Below are 18,934 nucleotides of genomic sequence, written 5' to 3'. Positions count from 1 at the left end.
AAGGAAGAGGGATGCAGAAGAAATAAAGAGTAATAGGGGAAAGAAAAAAGAAAGGAAATAGGAAGGAAGAGAAAATAGGAAGAAAGAGGGAAAGGGAAGGAAGAAAGGAAGACAAATCAGGAAGAAAGAGGGGAAGGAAGAAGAAATAGGAAGGAAGAGGAGGAAGAAAGAAAGAAAGGGAATGCAGAGGAAATAGGAAGAAAGATAAAATAGGAAAGAAAGAGGGAAAGGGAAGGAAGATAAAACAGGAGGAAAGGGAAGGAAGAAGAAGAAGAGAAAAGGCAGGAAGAGGAAATAGGAAGAAAAGAAGGAAAGGGAAGGAAGAAAGAGAAAAAGGAAAGGAATAGGAAGAAAGAGGGGAAGGAAGGAAAGAAACAAAGAGAGGGAAAGGGCAGAAAGGAAAGAGAAAGAGAAGGAAGATGAAATAGGAAGTAAGAGGGAAAGGTAAGGAAGAGAAAGAGAAGAAATTGGAAGAGAGAGGGAAAGGGAAGAAAGAGAAAGGGAAGGAAGAAGAAATTAGAAGAAAGAGGGAAAGGGAAGGAAGAAGAAACAGGAAGAAAGAGGGAAAAGAATGAAAGGGAAGGAAGAGGAAATAGGCAGAAAGAAGAAAAGGGAAGGAAGAAAGAGGGAAAGAGAAGGAAGAGGGAATAAGAAGAAAAAGGAAATAGGTAGGAAAAGGAAAAAGGTAGGAAGAAACAAAAAGAATAAAAAGGAAACAGAAAGAAAGATGGAATGGAAAGAAAGACTGAATAGCAAGGAAGAAAGAATAAGAAGGAAGAGGGAACAGGAAAGATAAAAAGTGGAAGAAAAATGGAAAATAGGGAAGGATAACAGAATAGATAGCAAGGGGTAATAAGTATGAAGAAGAAATAGAAAGGAAGAAGATGATATAGGAGGGACGAGGGAATAGATAAAAAAGGGAAGTAAAAGGAAACAGGAATAAAGAGAGAATAGGGGGAAAGAGGGAAGGGAAGTTAGGAGGAGGATATAGAAAGGAAGACAAAATAGGATGAAAGAGGGAAAAGGAAAGTAGATGGAACAGAAAGAAATACTGAATAAGAAGAAAGAGGAAATAGGAAGGAGGAGAGAAAAGGAAAGAAGGGGAGGGAGCACCGAAGGAAGGAAGAGGCAATGACTGCAATAACGAAATAGACAGAACCAGGTAAAAATGGGAGGGAGGAGAGGATGAGAAAAAAAGAAATTATAAGAAAAACAAGGAAAGGAACACTAAAAGAAACGGGCTTAGAAAAGGGAGAAAGATAATAAAAGACTAAGAGAAGCAAAGGGGGTGAAAAGCAGGAAGGTATAGAGTGAGGACGGTAGAAATGACCAGGAGGGATTGAAGAGAATGCAAAAAAGAAAAAAAGATAGAAGCGGAGAGGCAATATGCAGAAATATGGCAGAAGCAACTAATGCAGAGACATAGAAGAGACAGGAGAGCCAGCGAGCCGGGGGGAATGAGAGGATGTGTGAGCCGCAGCTCAGCTCCATGTAGAGATCTCTGCTTCTTTCAGCTATCTTATGACGGATCCTTGTGTCCCTGTCCAGCAGATAATAAAATCCCCATTAATATTAATAGGATGCTTATTTGCTCCTTGGCTTCATAGCGGAATTCTTCATGATAATAGCACAGGGTCATTAACCCTCCTTCTGCCTCGTTACAATCACAGCCAGGAAAAAATCAACTGCAGTATGCATGAATTGCCGTACATATGTAGCAGAATTTGTAATTAGGGGTGGCATTGTGATAGCTGGAAAGTTTATAGATGCTAGAGAAGTGCAAGTTCCAGCATGCCCCCAACCCTCCCCTCCTGGGGGTAGATCTAGTACAGGAAGTGCTGCCTATCAGCAGAGGTATATTTGACACTTTTGCTGCTCTATATGCACAGAAAAGCAGCAGCAGAGCTAGCTTTATACGTAAGCCCGGGTTCACACTGATGCTGTCCAGAATTTGCAGCATTTTCTGTGAGAATTATACACCGCATCAGAATTACACCCCGTTCATACGAACCGCTGCGGGTGTGTATGTTAAAGCAGACCTCCACCCAAAAGGGGAAGTTCCGCTTTAAGGACTGCTCCCCCGCTCCCCATTAAGGATTGGCACCTTTGGGGGCGGGGTGGGGGGCGGGTACCCAAATTTGACAGGTACCCGCTCCCACATCCGGTCCGATCGCCTAGGACAGTGGTGGGCAACCTTTTTTTCAACTGAGCCAAATCTCGCCAAAACCACGATTGAAATTTATTTTGAGAGCCACATTTTTAAAACTGAAAATACATCCCCCATATAGTAATTCATCCCCCATAGTAATTCATCCCCCATAGTAATTCATCCCCCATAGTAATTCATCCCCCATATAGTAATTCATCCCCCATATAGTAATTCATCCCCCATATAGTAATTTATCCCCCATATAGTAATTCATCCCCCCTATAGTAATTCATCCCCCATAGTAATTCATCCCCCATATAGTAATTCATCCCCCATAGTAATTCATCCCCCCTATAGTAATTCATCCCCCATATAGTAATTCATCCCCCATAGTAATACATCCCCCATATAGTAATTCATCCCCCTATAGTAATTCATCCCCCCTATAGTAATTCATCCCCCATAGTAATTCATTACCCATATAGTAATTCATCCCCCCTATAGTAATTCATCCCCCCTATAGTAATTCATCCCCATAGTAATTCATCCCCCATATAGTAATTCATCCCCCATAGTAATTCATCCCCCATATAGTAATTCATCCCCCCATAGTAATTCATCCCCCCTATAGTAATTCATCCCCCCTATAGTAATTCATCCCCATAGTAATTCATCCCCCATATAGTAATTCATCCCCCATAGTAATTCATCCCCCATATAGTAATTCATCCCCCCATAGTAATTCATCCCCCCTATAGTAATTCATCCCCCCTATAGTAATTCATCCCCCCTATAGTAATTCATCCCACCTATAGTAATTCATCCCCCATATAGTAATTTATCCCCCATATAGTAATTCATCCCCATAGTAATTCATCCCCCATATAGTAATTCATCCCCCATAGTAATTCATCCCCCATATAGTAATTCATCCCCCCTATAGTAATTCATCCCCCCTATAGTAATTCATCCCCCATATAGTAATTCATCCCCATAGTAATTCATCCCCCATATAGTAATTCATCCCCCATAGTAATTCATCCCCCATATAGTAATTCATCCCCCCTATAGTAATTCATCCCCCCTATAGTAATTCATCCCCCCTATAGTAATTCATCCCCCATATAGTAATTCATCCCCCATATAGTAATTTATCCCCATATAGTAATTCATCCCCATAGTAATTCATCCCCCATATAGTAATTCATCCCCCATATAGTAATTCATCCCCCATATAGTAATTCATCCCCCCATAGTAATTCATCCCCCCTATAGTAATTCATCCCCCCTATAGTAATTCATCCCCCCTATAGTAATTCATCCCCCATATAGTAATTCATCCCCATAGTAATTCATCCCCCATAGTAATTCATCCCCCCTATAGTAATTCATCCCCCCTATAGTAATTCATCCCCCATATAGTAATTCATCCCCCATATAGTAATTTATCCCCCATATAGTAATTCATCCCCCATAGTAATTCATCCCCCATATAGTAATTCATCCCCCATATTAAGTCCCCAAGTCCCCCCTGTGTCAATTCACTTACCTTTGCTCCGCGCGTTCTTCTCGCCGTGTTCCCGCGCCGTTCTGGTGTTCAGGGCGGACTGTGAGAGGAGAGGAGTTCGTCACGCTGCCCCGCCTACATCCTGACAGCTGCAGAGTCCTGACTTTTGGGGCGGCCGCCCGAGAGGAGGGAGGGGAGCGGGCGCCCGGCACACAGAAGAGCCGCATTTAAGTTTGTAAAGAGCCGCGGCTTGCCGACCACTGGCCTAGGATATCGGAAATGGAAGGTGTCCTCCCTCCCTGTAGTCTTTTGGGACACATGACAGGACCCAGAAGACGACGGGGCCATTCAGGAAGCGCAGCGCTACTCGCGCATGCGCAGTGGGTACCCGGCTGTGAAGCCGCAAGCAGTCGCAGCCGGGTGCCCACACTGAAGATGTCGACCTCCTGGAATACAGGACGGCCGGTGAAACGGGCTGCGGGGGACATACCACGGGACCGAGGGACAGGTAAGTGGCTGTTTTTAAAAGTCAGCAGCTACAGTTTTTGTAGCTGCTGACTTTTATTTTTTGACAGGGTGAGTGGAGCTCCGCTTTAAGTTATCAACACCCCAAAATCGGTCTGCAAAACGCGGTGCGATGTGTAGAATCGGATCGCATAGGTGTGAATACCCGTGTGATCCCATTTTAGTGCGGACCAAAAAAAGGGTCCTGCACCTTTTTGGTGCGGGTGCGATTAGAGCCATACAAAATGTACAGCTTCGATTGCACCGCGCACAAATCGCATGTGATTTGTATAGGAATGCAGTTCGGTTCCTGTGCGAATCACATGTGATGTATTGTACCACATATATACGAACCCAGGCTCAAACTGAACTCTGGGCAAACAGCTATATATATATAGATATATATATTATTATTATACAGGATTTATATCGCGCCAGCAGCACTTTACAATATAACGGGAGACAATACAGCAAAAATACAGTTCAATACAAGAGGGATAGGAGGGCCCTGATCCTGGGAGCTTACAATCTAGGATATATATACAGTGGGGATCGAAAGTTTGGGCACCCCAGCTAAAAATTTGTATTAATGTGTATAAAGAAGCCAAGGAAAGATGGAAAAATCTCCAAAAGGCATCAAATTGCAGATTAGACATTCTTATAATATGTCAACAAAAGTTAGATTTTATTTCCAGCATTTACACTTTCAAAATAACAGAAAACAAAAAAATGGCGTCTGCAAAAGTTTGGGCACCCTGCAGAATTTATAGCATGGACTGCCCCCTTTGCCAAGCTGAGACCTGCCAGTGTCATGGATTGTTCTCAATCATCGTCTGGGAAGACCAGGTGATGTCAATCTCAAAGGTTTTAAATGCCCAGACTCATCTGACCTTGCCCCAACAATCAGCACCATGGGTTCTTCTAAGCAGTTGTCTAGAAAACTGAAACTGTCAGGGCCTGGACTTGAACCTGGGACTTCTACTGTGTCAGGCAGTAACTCTACTCACTGAGCTACCTAGGATGCTGGACAACACTTTGCCTCATCTATTGGATAATCCTGCCTTGTGCCTTGTTTGCTCTTGAACCTTGAACTCCTTGCTCCTCCCATGAACTTCCTATATAAGCCATGTCCTTGGACTTCCTCCTTGCCAGATTATTGTGCCTTTCCAGCCAATATCCTGCTACTGTTCCTGCTGCTGTCTACACCTCCGCTACTGACCTTTGGCTTGTTCCTGACTACGATTGATCTGCTACCATTTGTGACCGACCCTTGGCTTGTGACCGACTCTGCTTTCGTCTGATCCCTAACCTGTTGATCCGCTATTGGTTCCCAGTCTGCTCATTCCCTGGTGGGGTGATCCTGAGATCTGCGACCTGGTATTAACACGCAGCCCAATCCATCTCCACCATTAGGAGCTCTGGTGAATACCGGTTAATACTTAGACCCCGCACCTCAGGTGAGCCTGCGTCATTCCCAGGGGGATCCGCTGGTGTACCTATCCTGCTGGTTCCAGGTAAGCCTTTTACTGCTATAGCAACTGGTCTCTGAACCTGACCTTACACCGTGACAGAAACTGAAAATAGTTGACGCTCACAAAGCTGGAGAAGGCTATAAGAAGATAGCAAAGCGTTTTCAGATGTCAATATCCTCTGTTCGGAATGTAATTAAGAAATGGCAGTCATCAGGAACAGTGGAAGTTAAAGCAAGATCTGGAAGACCAAGAAAAATATCAGACAGAACAGCTCGCAGGATTGTGAGAAAAACAATTCAAAACCCACGTTTGACTGCACGATCCCTCCAGAAAGATCTGGCAGACACTGGAGTTGTGGTCACTATTCCACTATAAAGAGATACTTGTACAAATCTGGTCTTCATGGAAGAGTCATCAGAAGAAAACCTCTTCTACGTCCTCACCACAAAAATCAACTTTGCAAATGAACATATAGACAAGCCTGATGCATTTTGGAAACAAGTTCTGTGGACCGATGAGGTTAAAATTTAACTTTTTGGCCGGAATGAGCAAAGGTACGTTTGGAGAAGAAGGGGCACAGAATTTAATGACAAGAACCTCTGTCCAACTGTTAAACATGGGGTTGGATCAATCATGCTTTGGGGTTGTGTTGCAGCCAGTGGCACAGGGAACATCTCACGAGTAGAAGGAAAAATGCATTCAATAAAATGTCAGCAAATTTTGGATGGTAACTTGATGCCATCTGTGAAAAAGCTGAAGTTAAAGAGAGGATGGCTTCTACAAATGGATAATGATCCTAAACACACCTCGAAATCCACGGGGGATTACATCAAGAGGCGTAAACTGAAGGTTTTGCCATGGCCTTCACAATCTCCTGACCTCAACATCACTGAAAATCTATGGATAGACCTTAAAAGAGCCGTGTGTGACAGACAGCCCAGAAATCTCAAAGAACTGGAAGACTTTTGTAAGGAAGAATGAGCAAAGATACCTCAAACAAGAACTGAAAGACTCTTGGCTGGCTACAAAAAGCGTTTACAAGCTGTGATACTTGCCAAAGGGGGCAGTACAAGATATTAACTCTGCAGGGGGCCCAAACTTTTGCAGACGCCATTTTTTGTTTTCTGTTATTTTGAAAGTGTAAATGATGGAAATAAAATCTAACTTTCGTTGACATATTATAAGAATGTCTAATCTGTAATTTGATGCCTTTTGGAGATTTTTCCATCTTTCCTTGGCTCCTTTATGCACATTAATACAAATTTTTAGCTGGGGTGCTTAAACTTTCGATCCCCACTGTGTGTGTATATGTATATGTATATATATATATATATATAATGCAGAAATGGTAGATCTTTTATCTTTCAAAGGATTTGTATTTATGCACATCCAGTTCTGAGATTTACACCGTTCTTCCACACAGCACAGCCCTGTCTGACAGGGGAAGACCTGATTTTTCTCTTCTCTGTTTAGTAACTTCTACAGGCCTTGTCCCTCCCCCAGCCTGTGACTGGACAGTGAAAGGAAAAGTAGAAGTTTCTCCCTCTCCAATCCTGAGCTCTTCTTTTACATAAGGTTGATGCCATGTAAAATTTAGATAATCGCACTGCTTGCATAAAACAAAACATTTAATGATGTAGTACTGAATACAAAGTTGCATTTTTTTAGATCTGCATGGAGATCAGCAGTAAAAAGTACACTCAGGCTAGGTTCCTACCTATGCAGGTTGCGTTCGAGCCATTTCTGCATTGCGTTTGCACTTGCGATTGTGATGCTGTTTTGCTGCAATTTTTTATGCGTTTTGCTTTTTTTTTTTTACTTGTTGCTAGGCAGATTTAAAACGCAGCAAAAACGCAATACATGCTTTTCTGCAGCGTTTTCATTGAAGTCTATAGAAACAAAAACGCAACGTTTTGCACTCAAAGACCAAAAACCGCACCGGGTGAAAATGCATGTCCCATAGGAAATCATGTTAAATGGACTGTACTGCGTCTCTGCAAAATGCTGCAGAAAACGTTTAGGTGCAGGGGCGGACTGACAACTCATGGGGCCCCCGGGCAAGAGGGGATCATGGGGCCCCTGTGTCCTTGGCCAAACTCAAAAAAGTCTATGAAAAAGGTACCAGGGGCATCTCATAGGGCCCCCTACTGACCCCGGGCCCTCAGTGCCGAGGTTCCAAATGGCCAGTCCGCCCCTGCTTAGGTGTGAACGTGGGGTTAGGAATGAAAGTTTTACATTTAAGCTGACAGCAGGACTATCCTCTGAGTCAGGGGCGGACTGACCATTTGGAAACTTGGGCACTCACCGAGGGCTCGAGGTCAGTAGGGGCCCCATGAGATGCCCCTGGTACCTTTTTCATAGGCTTTTTTTGCGTTTGGGCAAGGACACAGGGGCCCCATGATCTTCTATTGCCCGGGGGCCCCATGAGTTGTCAGTCCGCCCCTGCTCTGAGTTTTCCTAATTTTTACCCTAATTCTTTTATCTTCTGCATCTTGGTAGCCTCTGGTGTCTTCCTCTCCTCAATGACTCTAAATTTGAGGTTGTAACATGCAGCCGTTGTGTTCCCTGGAACCAGCATCATTCTCTGTGTGATTACCCCCCCTCCCCCGCACACACACACAGAAGCATAGGAGGGAGGTTGCACAACATTCAAGCATCTAACGAGGGTGCGCTGCCTAGACCAAAAACAGTGTGAGTGGTCTTCTGTATTTAGCTCAGGGGCGGACTTACAACTCATGGGGCCCCCGGGCAATAGGGGATCATGGGGCCCCTGTGTCCTTGCTCAAACTCAAAATAGCCTATGAAAAAGGTACCAGGGGCATCTCATGGGGCCCCCTAATGACCCCGGGCCCTCGGGCAGTGCCCGAGTTTCCAAATGGTCAGTCCACCCCTGATTTAGCTGTAATAGATTATAGAAAACTAAAAGGTAAGTTGAGTATACTTTCTGACTTTCATATATTTGAAAATTATCAGTTTGGTAGGCATTGGCTTCACATATTTTCAAGCAGACTGCATAGAAGAAATGAGGCTGCTTTCACACTGATCCATTCTTCTTCTGTTTTTGCGTTTGAAAAAAAGCAGAATAAAAACACATGACCATTAAATGCTATGGAACTCTTCACACTGGTCAGTTGCGGGTTCCATGCATTTTTCAAAGTCCCGCTTGCTGTCATTTTGTGCGGTTAAAAAAAAAAAAAACAAGCAAAAAAACGCACCTCCTCGTTGAAATGAATGAAAAGCACATCAGAAACGTGGCAAAAGTGCACCCACAGATGCGTTTTTGAGTCACGTCCTTTTTTTCACAGGTGCAAAACACCGTAAAAAGAAGGCAAAAACGCATCTGCTTTTTACCACATTTTTGCAAGGGGCGGGGTGAAAGTAGACTGAGATTGAAAAAAATTGCATGGCTTTGTTCAATAACCAAGCCATGTGATCACTATGCCAGCACTGATATGGTGATCAAATGCTTTATTCATAAACAAAATCAACCCCAATGATGGCCATACATGAATAATTTTTTTTTTTCATTCTTCCAGCGTGTTGAACAAAAAAAAAATGTTTCAATTTCTCCATCCACATGTTTGAGGTGCATGGGGGAATCACTGTGGCTTTGTATTCTGACAGTGGGGAGACTGCCCAGCTGTCAGAACACATTGATCAGTGTTGCCAGCTATAGCCAGCGGCACTGATCATTTGGGAAAAAGCCGACAGGTTGTTTTTTGTTTTCAGAAATCGAGCGGTAATTTGAGTTCTGCGCAACCAGCCTGCACATACATGGATTGAAATTCATCTGCAGCCAAATATCAAGGGTATAAGGTAGCCTCCCTAGCGGTCTGATTATGTCAGTATTTCTGTGCTCAAGCGGTACATTTTTTTGCATGGAAATATGTAGTTTTTTTTATTGCAGGCCTGTAATTTTTAGGAATAACTCACTGAAATCTGTCCGAACAAGAGTCTAGTAAACATCCCGGGGATGTTAAAATTTGAAACACGAAATCATAAATTATAATTTAATAAATAATCATAAAAATAATATAATAATTTAATTCAATAATATAATCAAACCAAAAACACTGAAATGTGAAATAGAGCGCCAAGTTCGCACATCGCTGAGCTCAGTCGCAGAATCGTTTTCAGTGTCTGATGAGGAATTTCCCCCACCAATCATTATCACTCAATTCTGCAAGTGGTTCTGATTTACTATCGCTGTTCTCTAGCCGCTCTAAAACCGCGTCTGACCTAAAGGGACGCTTTTTGGACGCCATGGACGTTTCTCAGTTTCCAGGCAGAAAAAACAGTAAAAATGCAGGCAGGGCGCCGGACAAAGCACTCGGGACAAAATGTATGTGAAATGGTTTGATACAGGAATGTTATACGATGTGATTTTAGTGAATTTAGTGAATAACACTTTTTCACATTTTTTAATTCCGTCCCCCGTACGTCCCGACGTCGCAGGGAACGGAATCCAGAAGACAGATGCCGGCATCGGCCGGAGGACCTTACCGGGGACACTGCAGGGGGGACATCGCGGGAGCGCAGGACAAGGTAAGTGAGGAACAGATCCCGGAGCAACGCTGCAGTGTATTCCCGAGTGTAGCTCGGGGGGGTTACCGCTTTTGGAGCTGAAACTTTACCCCGAGCTACACTCGGGAATACCGCCAGGGGGGTTAAGTAAAGAAGGCACATGAAATGCCTCCCCTTTCGTCTCGGTCTTGAGAACACAGTAAAGGGCTATGGATAGCTCAGACTAGAAGAGTTTAAAGATGGGAAGCTGTAATGAAGCCTTACTTCCCATACTTCATATTGGTGTGTTCCATAACACCTTGCAACTGATCATTAGACTTCTTCCAGGCTTAAGCTGTTGTCTGTTTGGCGGCCAGGAACAAATAAGTGGCCAATTTCTGTTGAGAAGAAACAAGTCCAAGAATCGTCTGAAGGGCCACCCATTGGACTACTATATGAAACAAGGTTGGGAGGAGGCCAAACATTATAGCAGCCTGAGCAGCTTTGGGCAGGACTACCAAAAATGTAATACATCACCATTTTGACCGAAGTCTCTGAAATCCCTTTTTGCTGTTGACCTGAACCGTGTGAACTTTTCTCACAGGTATCCAATACCACCAAAACAGAAGCATGTAAGCTGCTTCAAAAATAGTCATATTGAAGGAATATTTTGCTTTCCTGGACCAGATTTTGCTCCAGTCCTCTGGTTCTAGGAGGTTATTGAAAAGGATCTTCAGTTGTTTTTGAAAAGATTAAAATCCAGCAGCTGCAAATACTATATAAATTAAGAGACACTTAGCAGTCTAGGGATCCACTGTCCGGGCTGGATCTGCACCGGTCTTCAGTTCCCTGGTGCCGCCATGATGACTGTGGGAAGCCAGTTGTGATTCCTTGCAGCTTCATAGCTGGCTCCCCACTTTGCATGCGTGAGCCGCATTACACGGTGTGAATGGTCCCGCAGCCTCCTGAGACCTGTGATAAGTCCCAACAAGCCGCGGGCAGGAAGGGGAGAACCTCCGCTGGGATCAACTAGGCAGGTCCAGCAAAAGTGGGAGTGGTTACCTGAACAAAACTTGGTACCCACTCCCCCCCCCCCCCCCCCCACAAAAAAAAAAGTTCTAAAAGGGGAAGAAGAGGGGGAAGGAGGAGGATCACCAAAACTTCCTTTTAGGGGAGAAATTTCACTTTGAGGTCCATTTCTGGACAGAGAGGTGTGGGGCGCAAGAGCATTGAGGGTGGATACAAGACTGGGAGATCCCAGATAATGCAAGCAGACATGCTCAGAAATTGATTTTGAATACAAAATTCCAAGTTCCCTATGAGGGTCACGATCCAAACTCTAAGCTGGAGGTAATGATAACACTCTGCCCCAGGAGCTTTATGGTATTCCTGCAATGTCGACCTAATCAGGGAAGGCACAAAAGATCAAAAAATGGTGCACATGGGTGAAACCATGAGTAGTCCACCAGGCAAAAGATCTAGTTGCTTTTAAATCAGAATCTCCATTATCTTCCTGTCTAGGGAGGCCTCTAGCGTCCTCTAAAAGATACACCAAATGTATTTGTTTCAGGTCTTCTTCAGGGCCTTCTAAGTGGCAGTAGGGTCCCGAGATGCTGCTTAGATTGCCTGTGCCTCACGTCTAAACATCTAATATAGTAACACCCCATTTCCAATATTTAACATAATTTAAAGCCTTTTAAGAGCTGTCAGGGTTTCCTTTTAAAAAGCAGCCCCAAGCAGGCCATAAATACAGAGATACCTCAATTATTTTACTGCTTCTTAGCAAAAACAGGCTTCCCAATGCCTAATATTGCCTGTAAATTGAGAGATTTGCATATTGGCTATTACACACACTTGATTCCTTTGCACTTTTATGGAGACAGCGCTGTAAATTTACCAATGAACGATTTGCTTCACCAAGGGAATTCTGGGTATTCTGTTTTGCACAAGCTAGGAGGCTCTGCAAGCAAATCATATACAGCAGGGCTAGGCAGAGATGAAGATCTACCTGAATAACATGGAAGAGATCAAAAATGACTAGGATGTACAGCATGTTGTAGCCTCCCTAGCGGTCTGATTATGTCCGTATTTCTGTGCACAGAATGCATTAGGATGAAAAAAACTTTCAGCCTTTAGAATAGGCAATCGGACTGGAAGTGGGAGCAGCTACCTGTCCAATTCGGGTTCCTTTTGGGTGGAGCTCCACTTTAAGTAATGTACAATTCGGAGGTGAGTAGTATGTAACATAGAGAGCAGGGGTCAGGATCTAGTAATGCAGAAATCAGAGGTCAGTGGTAATGTGGAGTGCAGGGGTCAGGATCTAATAATGCAGAAATCAGAGGTCAGTGGTAATGTGGAGTGCAGAGGTCAGGATCTAGTAACGCAGAAATCAGAGGTCAGTGGTAATGTGGAGTGCAGAGGTCAAGATCTAGTAACGCAGAAATCAGAGGTCAGTGGTACTGTGGAGTGCAGAGGTCAGGATTTAATAACGCAGAAATCAGAGGTCAGTGGTAATGTGGAGTGCAGAGGTCAGGATTTAGTAACGTAGAAATCAGAGGTCAGTGGTAATGTGGAGTGCAGAGGTCAGGATTTAATAACGCAGAAATCAGAGGTCAGTGGTAATGTGGAGTGCAGAGGTCAGGATTTAGTAATGCAGAAATCAGAGGTCAGTGGTAATGTGGAGTGCAGAGGTCAGGATTTAGTAACGCAGAAATCAGAGGTCAGTGGTAATGTGGAGTGCAGAGGTCAGGATTTAGTAACGCAGAAATCAGAGGTCAGTGGTACTGTGGAGTGCAGAGGTCAGGATTTAGTAACGCAGAAATCAGAGGTCAGTGGTAATGTGGAGTGCAGAGGTCAGGGTTTAGTAACGCAGAAATCAGAGGTCAGTGGTAATGTGGAGTGCAGAGGTCAGGATTTAGTAACGCAGAAATCAGAGGACAGTGGTAATGTGGAGTGCAGAGGTCAGGATTTAGTAACGCAGAAATCAGAGGTCAGTGGTAATGTGGAATGCAGAGGTCAGGATTTAATAACGCAGAAATCAGAGGTCAGTGGTAATGTGGAGTGCAGAGGTCAGGATTTAATAACGCAGAAATCAGAGGTCAGTGGTAATGTGGAGTGCAGAGGTCAGGATTTAGTAACGCAGAAATCAGAGGACAGTGGTAATGTGGAGTGCAGAGGTCAGGATTTAGTAACGCAGAAATCAGAGGACAGTGGTAATGTGGAGTGCAGAGGTCAGGATCTAGTAATGCAGAAATCAGAGGTCAGTGGTAATGTGGAGTGCAGAGGTCAGGATCTAGTAATGCAGAAATCAGAGGTCAGTAGTAATGTGGAGTGCAGAGGTCAGGATTTAGTAACGCAGAAATCAGAGGTCAGTGGTAATGTGGAGTGCAGAGGTCAGGATTTAGTAACGCAGAAATCAGAGGTCAGTGGTAATGTGGAGTGCAGAGGTCAGGATCTAGTAACGCAGAAATCAGAGGTCAGTGGTAATGTGGAGTGCAGAGGTCAGGATCTAGTAACGCAGAAATCAGAGGTCAGTGGTAATGTGGAGTGCAGAGGTCAGGATCTAGTAACGCAGAAATCAGAGGTCAGTGGTAATGTGGAGTGCAGAGGTCAGGATCTAGTAACGTAGAAATCAGAGGTCAGTGGTAATGTGGAGTGCAGAGGTCGGGATCTAGTAACGCAGAAATCAGAGGTCAGTGGTAATGTGGAGTGCAGAGGTCAGGGTTTAGTAACGCAGAAATCAGAGGTCAGTGGTAATGTGGAGTGCAGAGGTCAGGATTTAGTAACGCAGAAATCAGAGGACAGTGGTAATGTGGAGTGCAGAGGTCAGGATTTAGTAACGCAGAAATCAGAGGTCAGTGGTAATGTGGAATGCAGAGGTCAGGATTTAATAACGCAGAAATCAGAGGTCAGTGGTAATGTGGAGTGCAGAGGTCAGGATTTAATAACGCAGAAATCAGAGGTCAGTGGTAATGTGGAGTGCAGAGGTCAGGATTTAGTAACGCAGAAATCAGAGGACAGTGGTAATGTGGAGTGCAGAGGTCAGGATTTAGTAACGCAGAAATCAGAGGACAGTGGTAATGTGGAGTGCAGAGGTCAGGATCTAGTAACGTAGAAATCAGAGGTCAGTGGTAATGTGGAGTGCAGAGGTCAGGATCTAGTAACGTAGAAATCAGAGGTCAGTGGTAATGTGCAGTGCAGAGGTGAGGATCTAGTAACGTAGAAATCAGAGGTCAGTGGTAATGTGGAGTGCAGAGGTCAGGATTTAGTAACGCAGAAATCAGAGGTCAGTGGTAATGTGGAGTGCAGAGGTCAGGATTTAGTAACGCAGAAATCAGAGGTCAGTGGTAATGTGGAGTGCAGAGGTCAGGATTTAATAACGCAGAAATCAGAGGTCAGTGGTAATGTGGAGTGCAGAGGTCAGGATTTAGTAACGCAGCAATCAGAGGTTAGCAGTAATGTAGAGTTCTGGGGTCAATAGTAAGTAAAACAGAGGTCAGCAGCAAGTAACGCAGAGTGCAAGGGTCAGTAGTGAGTAACACAGAGTTCAGAGTTTAGTAGTGAACCCAAATTCCTCCCTCCCTCTGTAAACATTAGCTCATCAGACTCAGTTGCACTGTCTAGTGGAGTGAATGGAGCTTCCCAGGTCCCCCCTGGCTCTGTCATGTGACACATTAGACTCTGCATTCACACTGCCTCCCTGTTCTGAGGTCAGTAGCTGGCAGCATGGTTGGCTCATAATATCCCTCACATGGCTGTAATTGACAGGTAGATTGTGATTGATGGCATATACAGGTATTCCAGGATGATGAAAATATGATGGCAAACACAGCCTGAATGATTAGCTCCAGATCGAGTCTTTTACCACTATATTCTAATGCCATTTTGATTTACAAAGAAAAAAACTGCATGGCAGATATGGGCTTTACACAAAATCGTGTTATGAATACAATACAAAGGACGTCATTACTGAACACTTTCTCAAAGATTTAGCCTGAAGTTGGGTTTTTAAAAAGCCATCAATCTGCTCCGCGGCTACCTCCACCATTAACATCTTGTCCCTATTTAGATGCCCTCAGAAAGCATTACTTGGTGGATTTCCGAGGTTGGCCTGTGTCTACATTGGACGGCACAATTGAGAAACCAGTAAATTCCCTAAGGCAGGCTGCGGCATTCAAAGACATTTCTGCAGTATTGTCAAAAGTTGTTGGTCTTTTGCCTACGAACCCCTCGGACACCCGTGCCACAGGCCACCTTTCAGAATCATCACTCTTTGAGCTGCTTTGCTTAAGTAGGCCATTGAGTTCTCCAGCCCTGTCCAGGAAGATTGCAGGCAGTCTCCTCACACTGAAGATTGCTGTATTGTTTTTTGACACCAGGTAGTTTGAGGATTCCTGTGTCACCCACATAACTGCGGCAAAACGCCCACTCCAAAGATGAAATACGTGTATTCTGTGCCAGCCGTGGAAACCCGGCAAGCTTTCTCAGGATCTGCAGCTCGGGAAATGACTTAGAGGTTCCTCTTTGTATCGATTGCACAGTTTGAGGTTAAAGGGATAAAATGTGTGCTCGTCAATATGTTTTTTCATCAATGGGGAAATAATTAGTTGGAACATTGTAAAAAATTTTTAAAAGGGTGGTCATTACCAAATCCACAAAGGACATATACACAGTGGTGTATTTAGGTTTCATGATGCCCTAGGCAACAAAAAAATCAGCTCCCCCACCTTTCCTGGAGAGACCCTGACACCGACCAACATCTCCCTCCCCCACAAAGAGACCCTGACATTGACCAACAACACCCCATCCCCCATCCCCACCAAAGAGAGCCTTCCATTACCAACACCCCCCATACACTGGCAACCCCACCCCGGCAAGACAGAAGACACTCACCTTCACAGCTTCGGACATCCCTGGGAACAAGAGCCAGGCACTGTATACACCATCAAGCAGCCCGCAGCCTCTTTCAGATCCCACCTGGTCCCCATGCTGCGTGTGTCCCGGCGCTGCCCCCCTGAAAAATGCTGCCCTAGGCAAATGCCTAGTTTGCCTTGTGGTAAATACGCCCCTGCATATACACTGTCATTTTACGTGGCCTACCACATGGTGGCTGAGTGGCTGTTGTTCCCAGTTGCTTCCACTTTGTTATAATCCCACTAACAGTTGAGCATGGAATATTTAGTAGCCAGGAAATGTCACGGATGGACTTATTGCCCAGGTGGCCACCTATCACGGGACCACGCTTGGAGTCACTGAGCTCCTGAGAGTGACCCATTCTTTCACCAATGTTTGTAGAAGCAGTCTGCATGCCTAGGGGCTTGATTGTATACACCTGTGTCCATGGAAGGGATTATATATACACTATATTGCCAAACGTATTGGGCCAGCCCTCCAAATGATTGGATTCAGGTATTCCAATCACCTCCATGGCCACAGGTGTATAAAATCAAACACTGAGGCATACTTTCTACTTTTTCTACTCTCAAAGGCCACAGTCTGGCCCCCCTAAAGTCTGAAGGACAGTAAACTGGCCTGATATAGATAAAAGAACGTTTCTGAATAAAAGGTCAATATTCAACCACAACTGTACATGGACTAGACTCACTGACACTTGTCATGACCAGGGGCGGGCTGACCATTTGGAAACTCAGGGCCCAGGGTCAGTAGGGGGCCTCATGAGATGCCCCTGGTACCTTTTTCATAGGCTATTTTGAGTTTGGGCAAGGACACAGGGGCCCCATGACTCCCTATTGCCCGGGGGCCCCATGAGTTGTCAGTCCGCCCCTGGTCATGACACTTATCAGGTTTGAGGTGGGGCTCCACTGGTAAGATGTGAACTACGGTACCCTCTCTCAGTGGCCAGTCAATGAGAGGAACCCAAAAACTGAATGGCTGCAAACACAAGGACCAGTGCCAGGACAAGGTCATCAAGCACCCTCGGCAAAGATGCCAAACTACACCCTCCCCACCCCCTTCCCCAGTTCATAATGTGCCAGCTTAGGGGATCCTATGCCCAGTAGTCACCCTCTTGTCAAAATCACTGCCACTGTCACTACTCCTGTCAGAAATAGAAGGAAGGTGCCCCCCATCTCTACAATAAACTATTGCGCTCAGATCAGCCTCCCCTTCCACCCACCCCTTCTCCCAGTTTCAACAGAGACGCAAGCAGGCAGTGAGATCCAACAAAATGGCTCCATGGTTTTTTGGGAATCATTGTGAACTTATGGTGGGCATAGTTCCTCTCCTCTTGTTCACATGTGTGGGTTACTTTTATTGATTTTGCTATTTACCACAAGGCTGTATAGGGTAGGTTAGTTGCACCCAGGGGTGGACTGACCATTCGAGCACTCAGGCACTGCCGAGGGCCCAGGGTCAGTAGAGGGCCCCATGAAATCCCCCTGGTACCTTTTTATAGGCTTTTTTGGGTGTGCTTTGAGTGTGGGCAAGGACACAGGGGCCCCATGTTCCCTTATTGCCCAGGGGCCCCATGAGTTGTCAGTCCGCCCCTGGTTGCACTGGTGTTTTGGACTACTATCTACTCCAGCAGGGGTGTTTTTCCAGCACGAGGACATTCACAGAACACCTGTGCATCCCTGTGAGAGCAAACATGGTGTGGCCCTCCCCAGTGCTGTAAAAGTACGGTAAAATGGCCCAGTTGGTACCAACATCATGGCTGAAGCTGCAATAACCACTTGCTGACAGGATATTTATATGTGATCATCAGTCAGCAAGTGGTTAAACCCAAGACCTAAAATGTAATATATAGCACCCTACTAGTCCCTAGATGTGGTGGCTGAAATATGTTTCTCTTTTCAGGCTTCTTTCTCCTTTTTATATATAAAATTCTACTCACATCAAATAATCAGGAACAAGAAAAAATAGCTATTGAGCCATATAAAAGTTTTCAATAACACCTTTTGCCCAATTTTTTTTTTGGGCAGATGCCTCCCGGCGGTATTGATTTGAGCGTTGGAAATACACGAGTGCGGGATGTATATTGGATAGGGCTGAGATCCTTCATTGATTCGGCAGAACATAAAAGCAGATGAGAAGACAGAGAGAAGAATAAAGCGCTGAGGCTGTGTATCACCAGAGGAAATATGTTCGGATTACTTGAACAGACAGTACAATGTGTTGTATGCTGCGGTAACATGAAGAAACCATTACTTCCTATTACCTTCCTGTCATCCATAAGTCCTTCCAGGCCCACAGCCGCCCATCACACAGCCTCTGATCCCATAAAGGTTTCTCTTATCATCAACAGTAAATGGTGAAATGATGTGGAGTAAACCACACTAACTAACCAATCAGAGTTGATCTTAGGTTACATGGCAAGCTCGGTAAGACTTGGTGTAAGGGATTCCCGGTGAGACGAATTGCGAATAAAAATGCAAATGCGCATAGAAACGTTCGGAGAAGAGTGATCGGTTGTGTGCATGAGCATGGTGAAGATTGGCGCCAGGCGGACTATTTAAAGCAGCGGTTCTCAACCTGGGGGTCGCGACCCCTTTGGGGGTCGAACGACCATTTCCCAGGGGTCGCCTAAGACCATCGGAAAACACATATTTCCGATGGTCTTAGGAACCGAGACACCGCTGCTGTCTCCGGCGATGTGTGGGCGGGATGATATGCTGCCCCTGTCACCGCCTCCTCGCCGCTGATTGGCCACCGGAACTGTAGCTCAGGAGAGGCACACAGGCGGCCAATCACCGGCGAGAAGGTGGAGCTTGGAGAGGAGGAGCCGAGTGGCAGCGCGCGGAGATCGAAGAAGATCGAGGGAGCTGCAGGAACGAGTGAAGA

At 45.0% G+C, this 18,934-nt stretch overlaps 1 protein-coding gene and 1 long non-coding RNA gene across 2 annotated transcripts in view; one reads left to right on the top strand and one right to left on the bottom strand.

Annotated features, from left to right (window-relative positions):
* LOC149435973 (glutamate receptor-interacting protein 2-like) overlaps positions 1 to 18,934 on the bottom strand; it is a gene marked incomplete at its 3' end in the record, with an annotated part of 253,129 nt that overhangs the window by 203,369 nt on the left and 30,826 nt on the right. The window lies entirely within an intron of this gene.
* On the top strand, positions 1,107 to 18,437 carry LOC149435974 (uncharacterized). Its single transcript, XR_016308347.1, has 2 exons — positions 1,107 to 1,162; positions 18,076 to 18,437. It is a non-coding gene; the product is annotated as an uncharacterized LOC149435974 (long non-coding RNA).

Source organism: Staurois parvus, unplaced genomic scaffold, assembly GCF_062004578.1.
Source record: "Staurois parvus isolate SC_StPar_1 unplaced genomic scaffold, SC_StPar_1.0 ptg001436l, whole genome shotgun sequence".
Classification (NCBI taxonomy): domain Eukaryota; kingdom Metazoa; phylum Chordata; class Amphibia; order Anura; family Ranidae; genus Staurois; species Staurois parvus.
Note: the sequence above shows the minus strand (reverse complement) of the source record. Positions and strands in the feature narration are given on the sequence as shown.